Source organism: Leucoraja erinacea, chromosome 23, assembly GCF_028641065.1.
Source record: "Leucoraja erinacea ecotype New England chromosome 23, Leri_hhj_1, whole genome shotgun sequence".
NCBI classification, from domain to species: Eukaryota; Metazoa; Chordata; class Chondrichthyes; order Rajiformes; family Rajidae; genus Leucoraja; species Leucoraja erinaceus.
This window is the reverse complement of record NC_073399.1, coordinates 2,441,388-2,468,641: the sequence shown is the minus strand read 5'-3', so window position 1 is coordinate 2,468,641 and position 27,254 is coordinate 2,441,388.

Sequence of the window (27,254 nt, the reverse complement as noted above, 5' to 3'; positions counted from 1 at the left end):
TTCCCAGGAACATACTTTGCCACTTTATTTATATATTATCCAATTGAGTTATCCAGAAAACGCTTGAAAACCTTCCTTAGTGTGTAAGATGGTAACCTATAGTTTTTAATGCATTATTCTGCAGTTTCTCTGCGTGGCTTTCAAATATTTGTACATGTCAATACTCAATAAAGCCAATACCAGAAGAGCTACACAAGATACACAAGAAAACAATCTCAAAGAAGATTAATATTCTCCACTTTTGATTCAGATTCAGATTCAAGCTTTGTTGTCATTGTGCAGTGTACAGTACAGAGTCAACGAAATGCAGTTAGCATCTCCCCAGAAGAGCGAACATAGAATATGAGCAATAAATATATTTACGTACATACAGTCATAGATAGCAGAATTGGCACTCGATTGTAAAATTAAGAATAAGCTTATATCTGGAAACTTCATAGCTAAATGGATTCATATTTCCTTCATGATATTTCAAACAAGTGCAAAGTTCTAAATCTACTGAAGGAATGCGGCATTAAAACCCTTTTGTGTGAGACTTAATTAGGCTGCGACCTCAACATGTTTATCAGAGAATTTTGCTTGTAATCTCAATAAAGTTAGAACGTTCATTAAAAAATTGCAATCTGCAATATCAGCTAACTTTCCTAGTTGATTCAATTATGATAACAATCATTTTCAGAACATCTAGAATTTCGGATCTTCATAAACAGGAAATCTGAAGACTTGAAAGAAACGTTACGCTGCTGGAAGTCTTTGTGGCTTCTGACATTTTCAGCATTCATTCTCACAGGCCAGTGTAGTATTGGATTGCCTTATCCATCTATATATGATCCATCTACGATAGCAAGCACTTGGAGAGGGGGCGCTGTCCTGTGCATGGCTGCCCAGCCAGCAGCTGTCCGTCTTTTCATCTCTTTTTTTTATTTTTAGTTAGTTAAAGTGTTTTTGTTCTGGAGGTCTAGACTTTTTTTATGTGGGGGGTGGGTGGGAGAGGGGGAAACTATCTTTCAGGGTCCCTACCTGGTCGGAGAGGCAGCTTCTCTCCGGGCTGCAGTTTCGATCCGTCCTCGCGGCCTACCAGCGGGCCTGGAGCGGCGTTTTCTGTCGGGGACCGCCCAGAACCACGGCTTCGGCGGCGGCACAGCACTGGAGCGCTATCGTGGAGCGGAGCGGGCGATGCCTTGCCCAGGTCGCCGCGCTGGAGCTCCGGTGAGCTGAAGGCCGCCGAGAAAAACATCGCGGAGCTGCGGGACTGTGGAGCGGCCAGCCGTGGGCGGTGGCGCTGTACTTTACATCGGGAGCCTGGGATCTCTCGATGAGATCGCCAGTGGTGGAGCTCCATCCGGCGCGGCCTGGTTGGCTTCGGAAGCCGCGGCCTCCAGTACGGAAGCGGCCGTTCCAGGGTTCCCAAGCCGCTGTGAGGACTCTCCCGACGTCGGAGCACCATCACCCGGCGAGAACTGCCTGGAACATCGGGTCTCCATGGAGGCAACTGTGGAGGCCTCAATAGGCCCGACTATGGGTGAACTGGGGATGGGGATTGGACATTGTGCCTTCCCTCATAATGGGAACCATTGTGGGGGGGATGTTCTTTATGTTTAAATCTCTTATTAATGTTATGTCTGTATTCTTTCTTTATGTGCTGCATGGCAAGAAGCATTTCACTTCACTACACCTAGGTGTATGTGACCATTAAAATAACCTTTGAACCTTTGAACCTTTGAAAAATATAGTTTATGATAGTTAACTTGTAGGCACCAGCCTGTGGTGGTTTAGAACTAAATGGCATTTCTAAAGCATCTGTCTCATGATTTATCCATCAATGTATTAGTCAATTCTTCTACTCATTTTAGGTTGACATTTCTTTCCTTCAAGGGACAGATTAAAATAAGACGTTTTAGTTTTAATCAGACTAATTACATCCATCATCTTATATTTTGACCGTATTATCCAACGTGAGTTTGTGAATTTCTTTGTGGATGTATAGTATATCCAATTGCACATAGATTCAAGGAACATGGGCCCTTTACAGAACAGCAATAGGTAACCATCACGCTGGACAGGATACAGAGAAGATTTATGAGGATGTTGCCAGGACTCGAGGGTCTGAGCTATAGGGCGAGGTTGAGTCGGCTGGGACTCTATTCCTTGGAGTACAGGAGGATGATGGGTGATCTTACAGAGGTGTATAAAATCATGAGAGGAATAGATCGGGTAGATACACACAGTCTCTTGCCCAGAGTAGAGGAATCGAGGACCAGAGGACATAGGTTTAAGGTGAAGGGGGAAAGATTTAATAGGAATCCGAGGGGCAATTTATTCACACAAAGGGTGGTGGGTGTATGGAACGTGCTGCCAGAGGAGGTAGTTGAGGCAGGGACAACTGCAATGTTTAAGAAACAATTAAACAGGTATATGGTGAGGACAGGATTAGAGGGTCACACACAGACGGGCAGGACTAGTGCAGATGGGACATGTTGGCCTGAGTGGGCAGGGCCTGTTTCCACACTCTATGTCTCTATGACTATGACACATTTTGCAGACAATTCAGTGATAATTCTACTATACAATAGGCATATAATCTACTAAATCTGTGTGCAAGGTAATAAACCACATTGGGTCCGTATACAAGAGTCACCATGTTCACGCAACATCCCTCCAAGTTCGATTTTTAAAAACATTTTAGCCTTCTCCTCAGGCTTGATGTCTTCTTCTTCTGCTTGCGTATGGCATGCACAGCCTAAAGATGGAGGACAACTTGTTCTATTTGATCTTACTTGATTGTGCCCGCCAGGTTGATTGTATTCGTCGAAACAGGGTGGACCATGTGAAGGTTGCAATCTCCCACCCCGGCTTGATGTCTTGATGGCAGCACTGAGTCGGAGTTGCAGGGTTCGGCCTGGCTACATGATGCGTTGACGTCCTCTACCGCTGCTCCACCGCCCCGTGCACTGGATGCCCCGATCTATTGGAGCTACAGGGTGGCACAGGGCATCCGGTGACCTGCTGCATCAACATGTGACCATTAACCTCACATTTATCTACATAACCTGTGAAGCCATGGACAAGTGATGTTTTGGGTGAGGACTCTTCTTCAAACTGTTGGAGTAGGATGGAGAAGGTTGGAAAAGACAGGTGGCGATGGGGCAAAATCTGGCAAGTAATACGTGGATACAGGTGAAGAGGGTTTGACAAGCAAATGTGTGGAGTAAGTGACAAAGACTAAAGGGGACACAAAGATGGCTAAAAGGAAAGCAAGGAGGAGTGAAGGGTATGGGAAAGAGGGCGATAAAATGGAAATATCTGCCTCGGGGATGGGCCATAACAAATGATTGTCCAGTCTAGGTCAAAATAAAGCTGCATTCCTTGTGCATTGTTTATTCTGAAGCATTGCTGGAAAATTTATCATGGCAACTCTCCCAAAACAATATGGTCTTCATTCACCCTTTGGTACCAATAGCATCATCGTGTCACAAGCATGGAAAGAGGCCCAAGAGGGAGTAGTGTAGCTGGGACATGTTGCCCAGTGTGGGAAGGTTGGGCTGAATGACCTATTTCCACAATGTATCACTCTATGACTATGACTCTATGACTCTACTCCAAATGCAAGTACATAAAATACTTACCCACGTACCTAGCCTCGTCCTCCTTCTCTGCTGCAGCCCCTGATTCCCAACTATGCTGTACACCTTCACAATGCACAGCCTGTATCACAATCAACTCCCCATTAAATGCTACAATCCTCTGCTCCTGCCCACATGTAATGCCACCTCACCTGTTTATAGGATCACATGTCTACATAAGGATAAAGGGGAAATCCTTTAAAACCGAGATGAGAAGAACTTTTTTCACGCAGAGAGTGGTGAATCTCTGGAACTCTCTGCCACAGAGGGTAGTTGAGGCCAGTTCATTGGCTATATTTAAGAGGGAGTTAGATGTGGCCCTTGTGGCTAAGGGGATCAGGGGGTATGGAGAGAAGGCAGGTACAGGATACTGAGTTGGATGATCAGCCATGATCATATTGAATGGCGGTGCAGGCTCGAAGGGCCGAATGGCCTACTCCTGCACCTAATTTCTATGTTTCTATGTTTCTATCATCATCTATACTCAAATTTAACAATTGGGAGATCACAGCTGATTTCAAAATTACACAAAGATTATTTAAAGATGTTTATGTCTATCTAAAAGTGCTTATGAAAAGGAACCTATTTTGTCCTGGCAACCAGATACGTGCAGTAACTGTTCTTCAGTGACTGAATTTCTAGTGACAGGCATCAGTGTAAGCATAAGTATTTAATTATATATGCTGGAAGCTTGCTTCTATTCAGTGTAAATAAGGAAACTAATCATGACTGTTTGGGGTATTGTGTTAAAACAAAGTTAATCCATACCTACAGGAGCACCAGTCAAAGTGAAATCACTTTTATTTAGTCAAGTCATGGTCCTATATATTGGCATCAAATTTCAACATTCAGTCTGACTTTAAATTGAAAGGATGGGAGTGATATTCAATGGCTTGCAATGGATAATTGCAAACATCAGGTAGCAACAACTTTAGTTGACATTTGAACTTTGTTCCAGGCTTTTAATTTCAGTTACAGAGATAAGATTAGGAAATGGTTTGGGAATTAAATGTGCAGCTCTGTTTGAGAGATTGTACTCTGAACTGAAGTAAATTGATAAATTAAACAGCAATGTTTTTCCAATTGAAGATCTGCTTTTACTGTAAGCACTAAACGCTGATCAGCACAACAAGATGAGTCATGTTGTGGAATGAATGAACATGCATTTAGTGTTTAATAGAAAAAAAACAAGGCATTGCATTCCAGTGGATGATTCAAAGCTCATATAACTTTGTAGTTCAGACAAGAGAGTTTCATGTTGACGTGCTGGGTCTCATAGAGAGCACGCTCAGATTTCATAACGACAATTTACAGTTTCCCTTGAGTGCAAGTTTATTTTACATTTCTGTAGATGCTTGTGGATTGATTAGAATAGAATGTCTCTCCATTGTAATTAAAGATACCATTGAACATCTGAAGTTAAATGTATCAGAATTAGTAGTGTAGCATAATTGTTTAAATCATTTATCATAGACACTGGAAGTGTTGCCATGTCAGGAATAGGCAATAATTAGTTTAGTTTGGTTTAGAGATACAGTGGGGAAACAGGCCCTTCAGCCCTCCGAGTCCGTGCTGGCCAGTGATCTCCGTACACTAACACTATCCTACACACAAGGGACAATGTTTACAGAAGCCAATGAACCTACAAACCTGCATGTCTTTGGAGTGTGGAACGCAACCGAAGCATCTGTAGAAAAACTATGCGGTGATGGGGAGAATGAAGGAACTCTGTACAGTAAAACTAGCAGGACAACTAGGGTGGGGGAAGGGCGGAGAGAGAAGGAATGAAAGAGTTACTTGAAATGAGAAAAATCAATGTTCATACCACTGGGTCGTAAGTTACCCAAGCGAAATATGAGGTGCTGTTTCTCCAATTGAGAAGAGGAACCGAGCTCCTTTAGGATCAGACGTCCCGTCTGTACATTGGCTGGGCTTCAGGCCAGCGGTAGGAGCTGACAATGGAAATCCTTCTTGCTTATTCTTATGAAACATCAATAAAGCAAATACAGCGTGGAAACTCCCTCCGTATGTGCCGACCGACCGTGAGGTGTATTCCTCCCAGATGTTAAACGGGGAGCTGTAAATTCAGAGTTTAATAAGAGTTGTGAGTGAATTGTTCCCAGAATGAATGAATGAGGAGGAATTTCTTCAGTCAGAGGGTGGTGAATCTGCGGAAATCATTGCCGCAAAAGGCTGTGGAGGCCAAGTCAATGGATATTTTTAAGATGGCGATTGATAGATTCTTGATTAGTTGGGGTGTCAGGGGTTATGTGGAGAAGGCAGCAGAATGGGATTGAGAGGGAAAGATAGATCAGACGTGATTGAATGGTGGAACGGACTTGTTGGGCAAAATCCTGCTCCTATAACATGAACTTATGAAGGATGTCTCATTGGTGGAAGATGGAATATTAGATATGTGTTTTCAGAACCATGTGCCTGTGGTCTGGATACATGTGTAAGTTTAATGCTCATCCTCCCTACCCAGACAATGTCTCCACATTGGAAAGTGTGCTCGACCTCCATTGCGGTCATGAATAGTATATTAATAGTTTACAAATACCGTAAAGGTATTCTTGGCCTTTCAAATGCACTTAGTAATTGTGTTTTTATTACTACCAAGTGGTTGGGCACTACTTAATGTATAATCCCAGCGACTAAATGGAGTCTAATTTACTTGGCTAGTACTCGCTAGAATTTAGAAGATTGAGGGGGGATCTTATAGAAACTTACAAAATTCATAAGGGGTTGGACAGGCTAGATGCAGGAAAATTGTTCCCGATGTTGGGGAAGTCCAGAACAAGGGGTCACAGTTTAAGGTTAAGGGGGAAATCTTTTAGGACCGAGATGAGAAAAACATTTTTCACACAGAGAGTGGTGAATCTCTGGAATTCTGAAGGTAGTTGAGGCCATACAGTTCATTGGCTATATTTAAGAGGGAGTTAGATGTGGCCCTTGTGGCTAAAGGGTTCAGGGGGTATGGAGAGAAGGCAGGTACAGGATACTGAGTTGGATGATCAGCCATGATCATATTGAATGGCGGTGCAGGCTTGAAGGGCCGAATGGCCTATTGCTGCACCTATTTTCTATGTTTCCATGTTTCTAATGTTACCTTGGATTCATAAGGGCTTTCATATTTGAAATTAAATTCCCCAGAGTGAAAAGACAGAACGACGGGCTACTGATCCAGCGTCTCCTGCTTCTTTCTAATCCCATTTCTTGATTTGATGACATCAAGAAATGTCAGAGGTCATTTCTATTTGATTCTGCCCTGGTTATAATTAAAAATCCAATCAAAATTGTCAGAGCATGACTTGGCAATAGTACGTGACTTGACTGAGTCTTGACTGGTGGTCAGATCCAGTGGTCGGTAGAGAACGTGTGTAAGTTTATCCACAACTCTGGCTCAGCCATTTCAACCACCCATTGCTTCATTCTGTGCCTCCTCACAGTTTGGTTCTCGCATAAAATGGACACCAAATATACTGGGGTAACTCAGCGGGTCAGGCAGCACCTCTGGAGGCAAGGAATATGGCTGAGAGTCAGGGGAGAGGGAAACTAGACATACAAAAAGGTACAGAACCAATAAGAGCTGGCACCAATGACCCAGGAAAGGTAGAGCCCACAATGGTCCATTGTTGGTTGTGGAAGAGGTGATAACAGAGAGATTCAGATTCAGATTCAGAAAACTTTATTGTCTGTCATAACAGAAAATCTTCTTTGACGTGGCTCAACATACAGACAGGACAATGTACTTATAAGCAGTGAAACAGTGAAGCAGTGATACAAACAGTGAAGCTAGCAGGACAACTAGAGTGGGGGCAGGGATGGAGAGAGAGAGCGAGAATGCAAGGGTTACTTGAAATTAGAGAAATCAGTAATCATACTGCTGAGTTTTAAGCTGCCCAAGCGAAATATGAGAGATCATACGAAATATTGCTGCCAATATCATGGACTCCTGCAAGCAGAATGTAACTGAAACATCCTTCAAGGTGACTGAATACTCCATGAATGGTTGCAGCATTTCATAGCCATAAAGTCAGAGCATATTATGGGTTTGGCAATAGCATCTTGTAATACATGGCCAGCTGGTCGTGATCAGGGACCAAATGCACACAATTTCTGAAGGTACAAAGGCGTTATCTTTCTTGTAACAGCTGGGCTGAAAGTCTTTGCACATTTGCTTCAGTAGAGCAGAGAGTGGTCCCCCTGCATCATCCGTCCCACGTCCATCTCAGTCAGTCACACAGTGCAGACCTCAATCAGATAAAAGCCTCATTGCAGACACCAATGCATGTATCTTGTAACTACCGATTTTCCTAATGGGAATATATATTACAACAGCTGTTTACATTTTTTTTTAAAACAAAATAAACTTTATTCAGAATAAAAAGAATACACAAAATAACAACTGTGCAAAATTCCTCCAACATTCTAAGCGGCTATATATATATACATTCATCAAGTCTGAAGAAGGGTTTCGGCTCGAAATGTCGCCTATTTCCTATTTTCCAGAGATGCTGTCTGACCCATTGAGAAAAATAGCCTGTTCAAGATGGAACTGCAGATGCTGGAAAATCGAAGGGACACAAAAATGCTGGAGAAACTCAGCGGGTGCAGCAGCATCTATGGAGCGAAGGAAATAGGTAACGTTTCGGCCCGAAACCCTTCCGGGTTTCGGCCCAAAACGTTGCCTATTTCCTTCAGGGTTTCGGCCCGAAACGTTGTCTATTTCCTTCGCTCCATAGATGCTGCTGCACCCGCTGAGTTTCTCCAGCAATTTTGTGTACATTATACATTCAATGCATTTCGTTGTCTCTGTACTGTACACTGACAATGACAATTAAAATTGAATCTGAATCTTCAGCGATGTTGTATTTAGTAATGTTCACAAAATCTACCATCTTACCAGGCATCCTTGCCAATCATTAGGGGGTGATGTATTTCTTCTCTTGTTTTGGGGGCGTCTCCCTGCCCCCCAATATGCGGCACAACTGCACCTCACTGAACAGATGCAAGAGAGGTCAGACTTTGATCATTTTGTGATTTGACTGTCACCAGCAGCAATCTCCTCATCTCTCTGGCCACTGCCCATTAACTAGCTGAAATTCAACGTTGTATCGTTACTTCAGTAGTTGGCAACATCTCAGTTGTACTTTGTATTTTTATTTACCCTTTGTCTTTCTCTTCTCTTGTTCCTGAGCAACTCCTGGCAGCAAATCACTTTAATGCTTTAGTTGTTGAAGCAAAAAAACATCATCTGCTCAATTGCCCTTAAACTCCACGGAAACAACACTTCCTCTCACATAACTTATAAGTTCCTTTGGAACTTACTTCATTACTTCTGCCACTGATGATTATTTTGTGCCTTCAATTATAAATACATCAGTTTTTCAATATATGCATTTTCCTGCGTTTTAATATAATACAAAATTCCTCTTTCAGTTCTTATTTCGTGTCCTTTTGCCTGTATATTATCTCGTTCACTTAATTAAATCTGCATACAGCCAGCGGAACTGCTTTTAAACTAAAGCTTTTCTTTCCAGAATTGAATTTAAAAGATTGACTTCACTGAGTTTAAAGCAATAATTCAATTTTGAGATTTTTCTGGAGATTATAAACCATTTGTATCCTACTCTGTTTTGCTGATGTCATTCAAAGCATTGATTTGAATTCGACTTTAATTAGAAAGTCGGGAGATTGACACAAAATGCTGGAGTAACTCAGCGGGTCAGTCAGCATCTCTGGATAAAAGGAATAGGTGACGTTTTGGGTTAGCACCATTCTTCAGGCTGAAAGTAGAGATGGGGGGATTAAGCTGGGGGCGATAGAAGGCCAGAACAAATCAGGGCTGGCAACAGATGACCAGCGGAAGGTTGAGCCCACAATGGACCATTGTTGGCTGATAAGGTGTGATAACAAGACGGATACAAAGATATGAACAGTGGAAGGTAGACAAAAGCGCTGGAGAAACTCAGCGGGTGCAGCAGCATCTATGGAGCGAAGGAAACAGGCAACGTTTCGGGCCGAAACCCTTCTTCAGAACTGGCAGGACGTGTTCAGAACTTGTTAGGACACCAAGAGTGTTAATAACTAAACAAAATGCATCAATAATTTATGAAGCAAATGCTTGAATACAGAGAGATTTCAAAAATCACGAGTGTATAAATAATAGAACCTTCAGTCAGAAGAAGGATCCTGACCCGAAACGTCACCTATTTGTGTTCTCCACAGATGCAGCCTGACCCTCTGAGTTAATCCAGCGAACCCTTTAAGTAATGCTGGCAGCATGTCTTTAATTGTCGCTGTGTGTGTGTTCAGTAGAACGAGGTTAGGAGCAATTATTAAGCATCAAAATGGTAATGTCTACATTATATCAGTTGATTGACAGCGTGATTTTCCTGATATGGAGATGAAGCAATTCAAGGCATTAATCAACTGTGATTGTCTGCTCAAACTAATTCCCTCACGCACAATGTGTAACCCTTGTTTCCACATTTCCTTGATTATCATTCATTTTTGCATATCTTCCATTCATATCTCCTATGTACCATCTATATCTCTCGTCCCCCTATCCGGTCTCGACCCGAAAACACCTATTCCTTTACTCCATAGATGCTGACTGACCCCTCTCTCTCTCTCCGTGCCTCGACCCCCACCCTAGTCGTTGTACTAGTTTCACTGTCGTCCTAGCGAGTTCCTCTGTTGTTAACTATCCCACAGCCAACAACGACCTATTGTGTTTCCCACATTTCCTTGATTATCATTCATTTTTGCATATCTTCCATTCATATCTCCTATGTACCATCTATATCTCTCGTCCCCTTGCTATCAGTCTGAAGAAGGGTCTCGACCCGAAACGACACCTATTCCTTTACTCCAGAGATGCTGACTGACCCCCGGAGTTACTCCAGCCCTTATATGTCTGTCTTCCATCATGCACAAGATGCCCTGTCCATTTTAACTCGTATTTCACCTGGGTACCATCATGTTCTAGGGGCTCTGCAATCCCCCAAATTGGGCACTATTGAGCCCAATTACACCAGTGCAACATCCACTCACATCAGCTTGTGTTGGAATGTTCGAAGGAGTAGTTGTGTCAGAAACACAACATCCCTGGCATTTGTCCTGCTTCATTCAAACCATCTCATTCCACAGAGAGATTACACACATGTCCATTGCTGCTTCCTGTGGTAATAGCCAGCAGGGGATTGTTCCAGGGGATATATAAATTTGGTTGCAGTCTCTGTTGGATCTTTTAATTAGCCCCCATTAGTGAGGAATAGAAGCTACGCCATTCAAAAAAGCAGATACACATTAAAGAGGTTTATAGCAATTTGCTACTTGATATAGTTCTCCTTGAGTTGGACTTGGAATGAAGCCAAGGTCAATCTAATACATTAGCTTAAGACCAAAACTGTGAAAAATGTGGAAATTAAACATCCATCACAATGCCTTTTGATTTGATATTGTGTCTTGGATTGTGGCAAGAAATAAAAAAAATAATGACCATTTGGGAATCATGCCAAGCCATGCATTTCAAATTGTCTTTAGACTGTACTTTAGACTTTCAGAAGTAAAGCATGGAAACAGGCCTTTCAGCCAACTGAGTCCACGCCGACCAGCGATCCACATACACTGGCACTATCTCACACCCTAGGGACAATTTCCAATTTTACTATAGCCAATTAACCTGCAAACCCTCGTGTCTTTGGAGCATGGGAGGAAACTGGAGTAGCCGAAGAATGCCCATGTAGTCACAGGGAGAACTTGAAAACTCCGTGCAGATGGCACCCGTAGTCAGGATTGATCCGGGTCTCTGGCACAGGAAGGCAACAACTCTATCACTGATCCATTGTGCTAACCTCAACACTGTCTTCAGGAAGGAAATAGTTCTATCCAAAGACTGGGCTGGTAGTTTCTTTCATTGATTTGAAAATTCTTACTCAGTCTCCATGTTTTAGACTGTTCAAAGGTGAGCTCAAACCAATCACATCTTTGAGATAGAACACAAAGTGTTGGAGTACGTTGCTGTGGGTCGGGCAGCGTTTCGGGTCTGGGATCCTTCTTCAGACTCTGCTTGACCTGTTGCTCCAGCATTTTGTGTTGTACGCAAGATTCCAGCATCTGCAGTTCCTTGTGTTTACATCAAGGTTAAAGTTTAGGTTTATTAATGTAATGTGTACCACGTTTCAGTGAAATGCTATCCAATCCAGTGCAGATTATACCACAAAAAATATATAATCAAGTCAAACTCAAGTACAATACATAGAGCAAAGGGGAAGATACAGAGTGCAGAATATAGTTCTCAGAATTGCAGTGCATCAGTTCCATTGACAAAGTCTAATGTCCGCAATGGTGTTGAGGAGAATCGGACATGACTCTGGCATATGGAATGTCCTGGATCTGAATCTGCACACTTCCAAGCTTCTGTACCTTATGGCCAATGGATCAGGGATAAGACCGGGATAGGATAAGATATAAATAGGATGTGCCTTAGTTCCACTCGCACTTGGCAAAATAGCACTACATCAGAAAACCTTTATTAAATATCATATCAACCAGTCATAGCGGCGCAGCGGTAGAGTTGCTGCCTTACAGCGAATGCAGCACCGGAGACCCGGGTTTGATCCCGATTGCAAGTGCTGTCTGTACAGAGTTTGCACGTTCTCCCCATGACCTGCGTGGGTTTTCTCCAAGATCTTCGGTTTCCAACCACATCCAAAGACGTACAGTTTTGTAGGTTAATTGGCTTGGTAAAATGTTTTTTTTTAAATTGTCCCAAGTGGGTGTAGGATAGTGTTAATAATAATAATAATGGATGGGATTTATATAGCGCCTTTCTAAACTAAAGATACTCAAGGCACTTTACATCACATTATTCATTCACTCCTCAGTCACACTCGGTGGCGGTGAGCTACTTCTGTAGCCACAGCTACCCTGGGGCAGACTGACGGAAGCGTGGCTGCTAATCTGCGCCTACGACCACCACCAATCACTCACATTCACACGCAGGCAAAGGTGGGTGAAGTGTCTTGCCCAAGGACACAACAACAGTATGCACTCCAAGCGGGATTCGAACCGGCTATGTATGGGGATCGCTGGTTGGCGCGGACCCGGTGGGCTGAGGGGCCTGGTTCCACACTGTATCTCCAAACTAAACTAAACTAAAGTTTGTTCTATCAAATCCTCCCGTGGAACCTACATATTTGAAATTATGCAGCACTTCTAGAGCTAGTCCTCTTGGACACGCCGGATGCCCTATACCCTCTCTTGACCGTTTAATTTCTAAATGCCGGACGGACATCAACCATCATAACTTTTTGACTACCCTTATCTGCCCTATAGAGTCTGAGGAAGGGTTCCAAACCAAAACGTCACCCATTCCTTTTCTCCCGAGATGCTGCCTGACCCGTTGAATTATTCCACATTTTGTGTCTAACTTTTAGAGCAAACATTATTTTATGTTTCTATTGCAGAGCAAATTTATTAAACATGAAGACGACTGTGAAAGAGTAAAAGCAACATCTTGAGTTCTATAACATATATTTGTTCATTCTTAAACTCTGCATTAGAGATTTACTTCTGGATAATGTTGCTTTAATCTTTGCCTTAGTAACAGTAAAGATTGGCCATCTTACCTTATTCTCCTCAGAAGTGCTGATCAAACAATCTCTGAAGGCTCTAAATTAAACTCAGCTGATTTTCAAATAGAAACTGATAAATATCTCGTATTAACCAGAGCTTCAGCAATTTAAGCAACTGTTCAATTTCAAAGGGCTTTTAATCAGACACATCAGCCAAATGAATCAATCTAAATCAATGGAATGCAGATGAGACTGCATTGTGAGTGGTAAACACAGACTACTATAGTAAACCAAACTCAAGGGAGGGAAGGAAGGAAGGAAGGAAGGAAGGAAGGAAGGGAGGAAGGAAGGAAGGAAGGAAGGAAGGAAGGAAGGAAGGAAGGAAGGAAGGAAGGAAGGAAGGAAGGAAGGAAGGAAGGAAGGAAGGAAGGAAGAGAAGGAAGGAAGGAAGGAAGGAGGGAGGGAGGGAGGAAGAAGGAAGGGGGAGGAAGGAGGAAGAGGGAGGAAGGAGGAGGAGGGAGGAAGGAGGAAGGAAGGAAGGAAGGAAGGAAGGAAGGAAGGAAGGAAGAAGGAGGCTGGAAGGAAGGGGAAGGTGTTGAGGGTAGGAAGGACAATGGCAGATGGGATGGAACTAGAAGGTAAATGAAATGAAGGAAGGTAGGAACTGCAGGGATGGTGGTTTACACCAAAGATAGAGGGAAAAAGCTGGAGTAACTCAACGGTCAGGGATCTCTGGAGAAAAGGAATAGGGAGGAAGGGAGGGGTGGAGGCCTTATTCAGACTGAAAGGGATGGTCACTTTACAGGCTGAAAGGGGATGCAATCGAAGGAGAATGGACATTTTATTTTGTTATGGAGCTGCTGAAAATGGAGAATGATCACGTCAAATGTGGATCATTTGGGTCATTCGGACTCCCTGCTAACCAAACACAAGGTGTTAGAGGAACTCAACGGATCAGGCAGCATATGGGAAGGTAACGGACAGGTCGGGACTCTTCTTCAGACTGAACAAACTCAAAACTTGTTTCATCACTAATTTTTTCCAGTTCCATGTGAAAAACAATTGACCCGAAAGGTTAACAGTGATTTTTGTCCCCAGACATTGTCCGATACATTGAACATTTCTAGCACTGTTGCTTTTAAATCACACAGTATGATTGTAAGTGATTTATTTGAGCTTGGCTTCCTCTGAAGCAGGGAGTTCAGGTGCTGCACAGATGTTGTAAGTGTTGCCAGATTAGGAGGGAAATGGCAATTGTTATAGTCAACTAGCTAATGGGTAAATTATTTTGTATGGGAAGGAACTGCATTCAGTGGTTTACACCAAAGATAGTCACAAAAAATGTTTGGAGTAATACCAACGGGTCAAGCAGCAACTGGAGAAAAACAAAGGTGACCTTTTGGGGTGGAGAGCCTTATTCAGACTGAAATGGATGGTCACTTTACAGTGCTGAAAGGGGATGCAATCGAAGAAGGATGGACATTTTATTTTGTTATGGAGCTGCTGAAAATGGAGAATGATCACGTCAAATGTGGATCATTTGGGTCATTCGGACTCCCTGCTAACCAAACTCAGTACCAAACACAAAGTGTTAGAGGAACTCAACGGATCAGGCAGCATATGGGAAGGTAACGGACAGGTCGGGACTCTTCTTCAGACAAACAAACTCAAAACTTGTTTCATCACTAATTTCTTCCAGTTCCATGTGAAAAACGATTGACCCGAAAAGTTAACAGTGATTTTTGTCCACAGACATTGTCCGATACATTGAACATTTCTAGCACTGTTGCTTTTAAATCACACAGTATGATTGTAAGCGATTTATTTGAGCTTGGCTTCCTCTGCAAGCAAGTAGTTCAGCATATTCACAATTGTTGTAAGTTTACCGCCAGATTCTGTTAAACGGCAATTGCTATAGTCAATGTAGCTAATTGTGTGATTGTTTTCATATTATGCAGTTTTATTCAATTCAGTAGAGTAACATCAAGCCAAAAGTCCAACAAATGTTTATTTTCTAATTCCAGCGCTTAAAGTAACAGCAAAAACAAAGCCCTTTTATTATTATCGCCTATTTGGCCAGATTTACCATTTGAAACAAATTCAAATTTCTGCATGTCCATCCCAGAAGATAAACATCTCCGATCAAAGTCAGTAAGAAAACTGTTGTAATATTGGAAAAGGTCATCTATCACACTGTGTGTGTGTGTTCTGTAGCACCCTTTGACAAAGTGGATACAATTAACCTGCTCCAGCATCTCCTGGCCAATGTCCACTCCTCCTGCCAACATTTACTGCTTTTGTTTCCCCTGTTCACCTTCTATTTTTTTTAATTCACATTCTATTTTCCGGTTACAAGACCTAAACCACGGAGCTGTCCCTGCCTCTCGGCAACGGAACCACATTTTTGATGTCATATTTGACCACAAGATTAGCGATGATTGTATGTTTATTATCATCTTTCCTGGTGGCGCAGGGGTAGAGTTGCTGCCTTACAGCGAATGCAGCGCCAGAGACCCGGGTTCGATCCCAACTACGGGTGCCGTCTGTACGGAGTTTGTATGTTCTCCCCGTGACCTGCGTGGGTTTTCTCCAAGATATTCCATGTCCGCCCACACTCCAAAGACGTACAGGTATGTAGGTTAATTGGCTTGGTAAATGTAAAAATTGTGCCTTTTGTGTGTGTAGGACAGTGTTAATATACGGGGGCTCGCTGGTCAGCGCAGACCCATTGGGCCGAAGGGCCTGTTTCCGCGCTGTATCTCTAAACTAAAAATGCAAAACTAAACAAACATTTCCTTATTGTGACTCCATTTTAACTTTTATTTGATAATATTAATATAAAGAGGCTAGAGACATTTTGATACATTACTGATATTATGCATGGAAGTTCCTGTTGAGTCAACCATTTTATATAACCCCCAGGGTGAAAATAAATCTTCTGACAACATTTATGAAATTTCCTGAGAATTATCTATAGCCAGAATCCCCGCTCTCTCGCCTGCTGAGCTGAAATTTCAAGTACAAAGGAAATGTTCCTAAATATGAAATGCTATTCATAAAACCTGTGTAGGAAAGAACTGCAGAACTGCAGATGCTGGTTTACACCGAAGATAGACACAAACTGCTGCAGTAACTCAGCGGGACAGGCAGCGTCTCTGGAGAGAAGGAACGGGTGACGTTTTGGGTCGAGACCCTTCTTCAGATCGGAGTTATTCCAGCATTTGTGTCCATCTTCTACTCAAAGAAAATTTTATATAAACCTATTATGGTTACACACAAATAATTTATGCATTCTATTAATCTTTACTTTATCTAATTTCACGATTTACTGTGCACAGATTTTAAATGGAAACTTGTGTTTTTGGGAATCAATTTTCTATGAATATGAGCAAAAGAACATCCTGACTCTCTTCTCAAAATAGGATGTCTTTCAAAAGAACCAACCATTATAAAACTCCATTTTAACTCACTACCTATTGCAAATATTTAATTTGCACGGTACAATCACAAAGTATTCAATTTTATTTTTCTCTGCACAACAGTGTGGGGCTATAATTTATTTCTGCACTGTAATCTACAGCTTATGAACTCCACAGGGAACAAATGTGCAACCATTAACTGAAATCATGATTATTCAACGGTGCTTTCAAGGTGCAGAAATAGCAGAGAATTGCTATAGCATGTTGTTTAATTGAAATAGTATTGAATAGCTATGTGACAGGTTTCTGCAACCCATAGACTCCATCTCCTGCTTCTGCTGACATTAGTCGCACAAGAAACAACCGCAGAATGTTTAATGATCTTAAGATGGTTTTACAGTGCAAATTGGCAAATATGTATTCATAACTAACTCTCCCCAACCATTCCGACATTTTAAGTTCTCTTTCTGTATGAAGAATACTTCAAAGGTGCAGCAGCTAATGTCAGACATGATAAACTAAATCAATAATCGCTCTAGAAGTGCATCAATCCTATGAATCATTCAATTTTTTACTTCAGACAATTTCCTGTGCAAACGTTCGATGTTTGTAAATGAGATTGAATGCGATGCTCTTTGCTGTTTTTCTGCAGATCTCTAGCTCCTTGTCACACTGCAATACCTAAACATTTGTATATCACGTGAGCTTGCTTAATGATCCCAATCAGGTACAAGCAATCAAACAAGGATGTTTTCCTTCAACTCCATGATATTACACCCAATGTTTTATTTATGATTCCTGTGGCTATAAAGTTACCAAATGAGGAATGCTAAACAGTCTTGTTCACTCGGGGTGAGAACCTAGTTGTCCTGCTGATAGCTTCTCTTCCCTGTGATGAATCACCAGACTGATTCCTGGGATGTCAGGACTGTCTTATGAAGAAAGACTGGATAGACTTGGTTTATACTCTCTAGAATTTAGGAGATTGAGAGGGGATCTTATAGAAACTTACAAAATTCTTAAGGGGTTGGACAGGCTAGATGCAGGAAGATTGTTCCCGATGTTGGGGAAGTCCAGGACAAGGGGTCACAGCTTAAGGATAAGGGGGAAATCCTTTAAAACCGAGATGAGAAGAACTTTTTTCACACAGAGAGTGGTGAAATCTCTGGAACTCTCTGCCACAGAGGGTAGTTGAGGCCAGTTCATTGGCTATATTTAAGAGGGAGTTAGATGTGGCCCTTGTGGCTAAGGGGATCAGGGGTATGGAGAGAAGGCAGGTACGGGATACTGAGTTGGATGATCAGCCATGATCATATTGAATGGCGGTGCAGGCTCGAAGGGCCGAATGGCCTACTCCTGCACCTAATTTCTATGTTTCTATGTTTCTATGTATGTTCCTGAACGATTCCTTTGCATCTCAAAAGTCTGTGTCACTGATGTTCACAAGGCCTGAACTGACACACACATAGTGCGAGTCGCTGGAGGAATTCACCGTTCGGTGTCCCCGTTTTGGTGTCGGCCATTCAGCGCCATGCAGTGAGTGTGGGCGTTTGATGTTCGTTATTGCGTTTTCAGAAGGGAAGCTCCTGGCGGGCAAGAGAGGACCCAGCAGCCGGCCGGGAACAAAGACCCCGCAAATTTCAAATACTCTCTTGAACCTCTGCAGTCGAGAAAATATTGGCTGCTTGCATCACGGCCCGGTTCGGCAACTCGAAGGCCCAGGAGCGCAGATGACAGCAAAAAGTGCTCTTTGCCAGAGATGCTGTCTGACCCATTGAGAAAAATAGCCTGTTCAAGAAGGAACTGCAGATGCTGGAAAATCGAAGGGACACAAAAAATGCTGGAGAAACTCAGCGGGTGCAGCAGCATCTATGGAGCGAAGGAAATAGGCAACGTTTCGGCCCGAAACCCTTCCGGGTTTCGGCCCAAAACGTTGCCTATTTCCTTCAGGGTTTCGGTGTTACATTGTCGCTCCATAGATGGATGCGCTCGTTGGAAAATCCGAAGGGACTGAGAAAAATAGCTGTTTTTTGGAGATAAATTTTTCCAGCGGGTGCAGCAGCATCTATGGAGCGAAGGAAATAGGCAACGTTTCGGCCCTTTCCTTTCTTTTCTTCCTTTTCGGCCCAAAACTCTTTAGTTCTATCTATTTCCTTCAGGGTTTTGGAGCCCGTAATAATAACTGACTATTTCCTTCGCTCCATAGACAGTAATGCTGCACCCGCTGATGTTTCTCCAAAATATTTTGTGTACCTGAGAAAAATAGCCTGTTCCACTTAGGCTATATTTTAGGCAACTACAGGCGACTAGGCTGTCTCTACATGGTTGCCGGGGTGTCGCCTGTATGGTCGTGAGTCACCCAAAGAGTCATAGCGTCTTTCTGGTCGCCGCTGGATTTTCAACACGTTCAAAAATTTTTGCCGACAGTGGGTTGACGCCAATGAGCGTAGCTTGACCTCTCCTGACGTAGTCGCTGTCGTAGGTTGTCGCTGGTGCTGACTTCGGTGAATTCCATTGGCGACCACCTACGTCAACTGGCGACTGAATTGTCTTCAGTTGTCGCCGACAGGGTCGTTGCCTGTTGTGGGTGGACGTAGGTTGACTTCGGTTGTCCAAAGTTCAAAGTTCAATGTAAACTTTATTGTCAATATGCAACAGTAGTTACACAGAGGATTGAAATTACGTTTCCCCATACTCCAAATGTGCAAGTAATATTAAAAACACAGACAGACAACATACCAATAAAAATAGACAATAGACATTACATTATTTAAAATATTAAAATATTCACAGTGTGCCAAAATGTAGCAAAATCTTTGAGGTATTTTAAAAAGGGTGCAACAATGAAAGGTGCAATATAGAAAAAGTGCAAATTTCGTACTGGAGACATTGAGCCAAATTTATTTTCACAGTTTGTTTGTCTTTGTTTGGGTACTGTTCATGGAATTTTCTGAAGTGTGTTGAGTAGTCTGATGGCCTGAGAAAAAAAGCTGTTTTTGAATCTGGTGCCGGTATGTTAGTGGATTGTCGTGGGTGTGGTCATAGATGGACGTCCTTACGGGTCGCCGGTTGTCGATAGCTTGACGTCGACTAGGTTGTTGTAGCTTGTCGTAGACATTGTCGTGGGGTGGTCCAGCCGCTGGTTTTACGGCGACCTGCTACCACTATGACAGTCCCCGGCAGTCGCCATAAAAATTGCCTAAGTGGGACAGGCCCTTTACTCCAGTATTTTGTGTCTATCTCCAGTCCTGCAATGTTGGCTGTACACTTCTGACCATAGATGCTGCCTGACCCATTGAGTTGCCTCCGCAGTTGTTCTTTACTCATGAATTGAGGACCAGCAGTCTTTTGTGCCAATGCCTCCATGGAATTGCTAGAAATACTCAGCTGGGTGGCACAGTGGTAGAGTTGCTGCCTTGGAGCGCTTGCAGTGCCAGGGATCCGGGTTCGATCCCAACTAAGGATGTTGTCTGTACGGAGTTTGTACTTTCTCCCCGTGACAGTGTGGGATTTCTCCGAGATCTTTGGTTTCCTCTCACTCTCCAAACATGTACAGGTCTGTAGGTTAATTGGCTTGACATAAATGTAAGTTGTCCCTAGTGTGTATAGGGTAGTGTTAATATATATTTTAATATTCAATAGATTCAATATCAGAAAAAAAGTATTGATTTTAACATTGGAACAGCATTCCTGCATCTGCTTTGCAACTTCCATTATAAGTCTGAAGAGTGGGCCTGACCCAAAACTTCACCCATTCCTTCTCTCCAGAGATGCTGCCTGTCCCGCTGAGTTACTCCAGCATTTTGCGTCTATCTTCGGTTTAAACCAGCACGTGCAGTTCCTTCCTCCACATAAGAAAGGTTTCATTCCTTTAGGCAATTGCTTCTGGCTGAACTGAAGGCATGGATCGGTGGTGATTTTAACTATTAGAGAACAAGTCATTAAACCATGAGGCAATGGTTGTCACTGTCCAGATATAACGTGTTCGAGACTGTAAGAAGAAGTTAGGAAAGAGACAGCTTAAACATTGCCAGGTGTCCCTGAGAATTGCCAGCAGAATTGCAGTAGCACACTTCAGTGTAAGAATTTTAGGATTTCTGCTTAACATAGACAGTAAAGAAACCTCAAACTCCCTTGCGAGAACAATTCTGCCTAAAAGCCCTGACATATGCTCCTTGTGGAGTCTTGCTGTCTAACCAATGTTGGACGGGAGCGGCTGTTAAATGTAAAGGTAATATGCTCTCTTATGTAGTTAGTTTTTTATTAACTTAAGTGAGTTAACTTAAATATATTGAATATAAAAAATACCTTCCAGTCTTTTCAGGTTAGTTTTAAAAATGTCAGTGTTTTTTTAAGCCTTAAAGACCACTTAGGTTAAAACTGAAGATACACACAAAATGCTGGAGTAACTCAGCAGGACAGGCAGCATCTCTGGAGAGAAGGAATGGGTGACATTCCGGGTCGAGACCCTTCTTCAGACTGGTTAGGGATAAGAGAAATGAGAGAAATAGACTGTGACAGGGAGAGATAAAAAACAATGAATGAACGATATATGAAAAGGTAACAATGATCAAGGAAACAGGCCATTGTTAGTTGTTTGTAGGGTGAAAATGAGACTTGGGTGGGGGAGGGATAGAGAGAGAGGGAGGGAAAGTGGAAGAATAAACACAGTAATTAATACAAATGCATATTTCCTTGGCAGTTCTATTGCATCTGATGATCTATAAAAAATAGCCAATGGATTTTGCTACAGGGGCACCTCAAGGCTTGATGCTCAGGGCTCTGCTCTACTCACTCTATACTCATGAATGTGTAACTGTTGACAGTTCCAACTCCATCATCAAATTCGCCAACAACATCATCATTGTTGGATAAATTCCAGATGGCAATAAGGCAGAGTATAGGAGGGAGATCGATCGACTGACCAAATGGTGCCAGCACACCAACCTTGCTCTTAACATCAGTAGTTAATCAAGGAGCTGAATGTTGACTTCGAAAGGTCGAGGATCCACAAACAATGGGACAGCGATGGAGAGAGAGTCAAAAACGTCATATTCCAGAACATTGGTGCTATCATAAAGTATAATGTGGATAAATGTGGATAAATGTGAGGTTATCCATTTTGGTGGCAAAAACGGGAAAGCAGACTATTATCTAAATGGTGGCCGATTGGGAAAGGGGGAAATGCAGCGAGACCTGGGTGTCATGGTACACCAGTCATTGAAAGTAGGCATGCAGGTGCAGCAGGCAGTAAAGAAAGTGAATGGTATGTTAGCTTTCATAGCAAAAGGATTTGAGTAAAGGAGCAGGGAGGTTCTACTGCAGTTGTATAGGGTCTTGTGAGACCACACCTGGAGTATTGCGTACAGTTTTGGTCTCCAAATTGGAATTATTGATAGAGGGAGTGCAGAGAAGGTTCACCAGACTGATTCCTGGGATGTCAGGACTGTCTTATGAAGAAAGACTGGATAGACTTGTTTATACTCTCTAGAATTTAGGAGATTGAGAGGGGATCTTATAGAAACTTACAAAACTCTTAAGGGGTTGGACAGGCTAGATGCAGGAAGATTGTTCCCGATGTTGGGGAAGTCCAGGACAAGGTGTCACAACTTAAGGATAAGGGGGAAATCTTTTAAAACCGAGATGCGGAGAACTTTTTTCACACAGAGAGTGGTGAATCTCTGGAACTCTCTGCCACAGAGGGTAGTTGAGGCCAGTTCATTGGCTATATTTAAGAGGGAGTTAGATGTGGCCCTTGTGCCCAAGGGGATCAGAGGGTATGGAGAGAAGGCAGGTACGGGATACTGAGTTGGATGATCAGCCATGATCATATTGAATGGCGGTGCAGGCTCGAAGGGCCGAATGGCCTACTCCTGCACCTAATTTCTATGTTTCTATGTTTCTATAAAGGGATCCCATCAATGCCTCTACTTCCTTGGAAGATTGAGGAGATTTGGTTTGTCAATGAATATTCTCTAGGACTTCTACAGACGTAGTAGAGAACATATTCACTGGTTGTATCTCAGCCTGGTGCAGCAACTCAAAGATTGCAAAAAATGGTGAGTACCCAGTCCATCACAGTTACTGACTCCCCACCACCAAAGCCGTTTACTGGAATTATCGTCTCAAAAAGGCAGCCAGTATCATCGGAGACCCACACTTCCAGGACACACATTTATTTCAATCCTGCCATGGGGGAAAAAGGCACAGGAGCCTGAACACTGTAATGTCCAGGTTCAGGAGCAGCTTCTTCCCTACAACCATCAGGTTATTGAACATTACAACCTCCAACTAATCTCTCGTTCGCTCATGTGTCAGACGATGCCTAGCTCAGTGTTGGCTTCCGTCCAGCATGTTGACAGAATTGGTCACCCAACGCGCCACTGACTGCATCGTGTCGCCGTTTCCGGGGATCGCCACGAGGAGAGTTCTGTCATGATCCCCAAACTAATCTCTGACCTACATAGACCAATGCACAACGGCATGGGGGCATTGTTCCTGTAGTTGCACTATTCTTGTTTGTCTTTTTCTCATATATAATTTGGTGCATATTATGGTGTTTACAGAATGCTATGTTTACATATCTGTTGTGCTGCTGCAAGTAAGAATTTCATGTTTCCTTTTCAGGACAAATGACAATAAAACACTGTTGACTCTTTGCTTTTCAGTCTTGCCTCCTGAATCTAATAAATGGAGGCACAGTATGAAAACACATCTGCCTTAATTACTGCCTCTGGCAGCTTGTTCCTTATACCCACCATCCTCTATGGGGGAAAAACTGTCTCTTGGATTCCTTTTAAAACTCTCCCCTCTAAGTTTAGTTCTAGTTCTTGACTCGCCTAATTTGGGAAAAGACTTTGTATATTCATTGTATCTAATCCCTTCGTGATTTTGTACACCTCTATCAGATTGAGGAAATGGTCAGCTCTGGAATACAAAGGAAAAACTGAACATTTAGGAAGTTCTATTATGAAAGGACTGTTGGGGTCATCAAAGATGCACACCATAGGAAAATATCATGGGTGACAAATTATAATGTTTCAATTAAAATACCATTACCATATAACCATATAACGATTACAGCACGGAAATAGGCCATCTCGGCCCTACAAGTCCGTGCCGAACACTTATTGAAACTCCAATTGAAACTCCAAAGATTAATTGAATATTTCACAGTGGTTTTAAACAGTTTTATGGTGAGAATCAGGAAAATATTTCATTTGGTTGTTTAGTTTAGTTTACTTTAGAGATACAGCTCGGACACAGGCCCTTCGGCCCATCGAGTCCGCGCTGACCAGGATCCCCGCACACCAGCACCATCCTACACACTAAGAACAATTTACAATTTTTCCGAAGCCAATGAACTATAAGCCTTTGGAGTGTGGGAGGAAACCGGAACACCCGAAGAAAACCCATGCGATCACAAGTAAAACGTACGAACTTCGTACAGACAGCACCCATAGTCAGGATTGAACCTGGTCTCTGGCGCTGTAAGGCAGCAACTCTACCATGCAGCCCGTGTCATTCCAGAGTGTCCCATAGAGTTAACTTTAAGTTACATTGTGCAAAAGTGGGGCTGGAAAGGAGGAGGTTAACAGCACAGTACAGGGGAAGCATTTTAAAAGCAATCATCTCCCAGCACCTCTGGTGCATTAGCTAGTCATGCTGTGTTAATGGCCATTGCTACATTAATGTGTTTGTTGGAAAGCAATCATTTCATGTTCTCTAGCCTGTCAAACATGGACATGAATAAAATCTTTGTATGTGTACTTACCTTCTTAGCAGGTTGCAATAAAATAAAATTGATTATGTCTTGTACCGAGGAAAATAAATAATCTTATTTATATAGTGCTGAGGTGACTAGAATGAGCTTCCTCTGTGAGACTCCTACAGGGCAGAACCTTCATCAAACTAATATTAAATCTTCAAACGTACGCTTCATAACCTCCAGTGCCCAGAAAATTGCAAATACCTGCATTTTCATTTTAGAATCGTCTTGTAAATGTTCTAAATCAAATATCTTGTATTCCTCAGAGTTGATCATTTATCCTGGAGTACCCGTGTAATTTGGTTTACAAAATACATTAATCCTGAAATGTATTCGATCGCCCCCTTCACCCACTCTTACCCTTTCAAATTACGAGACATCTCTGGTGTGATGGCTGCATTTGATCAAGTTCTTGAAGGTCCTTTAATAACCAGTGATCCTTTGATTACTGCCATGTTATCGTTCCTTACTTGTAGACCTTCTGACTCATTGATAGTCATTTTAACCACTGGCTTTTAATAACAATTTATTCTCTTGAGTAATATAGATATATTTCATTCTGAGTAACTGCTGCCTGTAAATTTGATAAATCAGCCCCCCCTCCCCAAAATCCTTTCCCCTTTTTCACGAGCTGCCCTATCTTTCTTTTGTTTATTTATTTCCTTCACTGGTTTTAGAAAAAATATTGCTGAGTTTAGTTCATTGTTACGTGTACCGAGGAACAGTGAAAAGCTTTTGTTGTGTGCTAACCAGTTATTGGGGGAAGTATTTCCACTCCTTCTCTTTGCACACTTAATGCCCCCATCCCACTTAGGAAACCTGAACGGAAACCTCTGGAGACTTTGCGCCCCACCCAAGGTTTCTGTGCGGTTCCTGGAGATTTTTGTCAGTCTCCCTACCTGCTTCCACTACCTGCAACCTCCGGCAACCACCTGCAACCTCCGGGAACCGCTCGGAAACCTTGGGTGGGGCACAAAGTCTCCAGAGGTTTCCGTTAAGGTTTCCTAAGTGGGACAGGGGCATAATGACTTTCATCTCCTTCATCTCCTTCAGGCCATGCTGTCTCTAATCTCTCCCTCACAGGTGGTTTCTTCAATCTATCTATCCCCTTCTCTCACTCAAGTGTCAAACAGACACATAGAAAATAGGTGCAGGTGTAGGCCATTCAGCCCTTCGAGCCTGCACCGCCGTTCAATATGACCATGGCTGATCATCCAACTCGGTATCCTGTACCTGCCTTCTCTCCATACCCCCTGATCGCTAAAGGTACAGGTCGCTAAAGTCACGCACTGCCAGACTCAAGAACAGCTTTTACCCATCAGCAATCTTGGAACTGAACTCTGTCTCGGGAGCGAGTTATGGGGAAGGAGGGGGGGTGGGAGACAGTGTTATTTTATGTAAATGTGAATCCATGGGTGGGTTTGTGGAGGGAGGGAATGTAAAAAGTATGACTATGTGAATGTTTGAAGTTCTTTTAAATGGAGAGACACAGTAATCTCGTTGTATGTGACACATCCAATGACAATAAAGCATTCTGATTCTGATCCCTTTAGCCACAAGGGCCACATCTAACTCCCTCTTAAATATAGCCAATGAACTGTGGCCTCAACTACCTTCTGTGGCAGAGAATTCCAGAGATTCACCACTCTCTGTGTGAAAAATGTTTTTCTCATCTCGGTCCTAAAAGATTTCCCTCTTATCCTTAAACTGTGACCCCTTGTTCTGGACTTCCCCAACGTCAGGAACAATCTTCCTGCATCTAGCCTGTCCAACCCCTTAAGAATTTTGTAAGTTTCTATAAGATCCCCCCTAAATTTCCTAAATTCTAGCAAGTACAAGCCGAGTCTATCCAGTCCTTCTTCATATGAAAGTCCTGACATCCCAGGAATCAGTCTGGTGAACCATCTCTGTACTCCCTCTATGGCAAGAGTGTTTTAGTATCATACATCCCAAACAGAACAATGAAATTCTGTCGGTAGGAATTGTGCAGATGCTGGTTTACACTCGGGACAGGCAGCATCTCGGGAGAGATCTCGGGAGAGAAGGAGCGGGTGGCGTTTCGGGCGGCGACACTTCTTCAGACTGATGCCTATTTGTGTTCTGGCTGTTTAACATGGAATCAGAACTACACTAGTCAATCTTCACAGTTCTCTGATTCCAGTGAGATCTGCACTTTCAGCACAACTTTGTAAATTGTGCCCAGAAGCATCTGGACGGTGGAAGATGCCCCTAACTAGAGAAGGTGCTTGTGATTCACAATCCCCATTGGTAGAAACATAGAAAATAGGTGAAGGACTGGGCAGTGTTTACTACTTTTTGTAGTCTTTTCCTCTCCTGGGCGCTCAAGTTGCCGAACCAAGTCGAGACCCTTCTTCAGACTCTGGTTTCTTGACCCGAAACATCATCTATTCCTTCTCTCCAGAGCTGCTGCCGGACTCACTGAATTACTCCAGTTTTTTCATGTCTATCTTCGGTTTAAACTGGCATCTGCAGTTCGTTCCTACAGATCACATTGAGGCATCTAGTTGCATTCTTCATTGTTCTGGTGGTTCCCTATGAGACTGATACTTCTTCTGCTAACATAGTATGGGCTTACACTGGTAATCACACCTCTGTGTTCACATTTTTAATCCCTTGAACTAGTTTCTATTAGCTTGAATAGGCAAAACCCTCAGTGCTTCTTTGAATGGATAAATGCAAGATTCTAAATACCTTTTCGAAAGAAGAGTTATCCAGTTGATAATAGGTCGTCTAACATTTTGTGTTGGTGACCTGGAGGATTAGAGTTGATGCTGTTATGGCCTGCTTGTTGTCTCAGTATGGCTTATCATTCACGGTCCAATGTATATTAAAGAGGCTT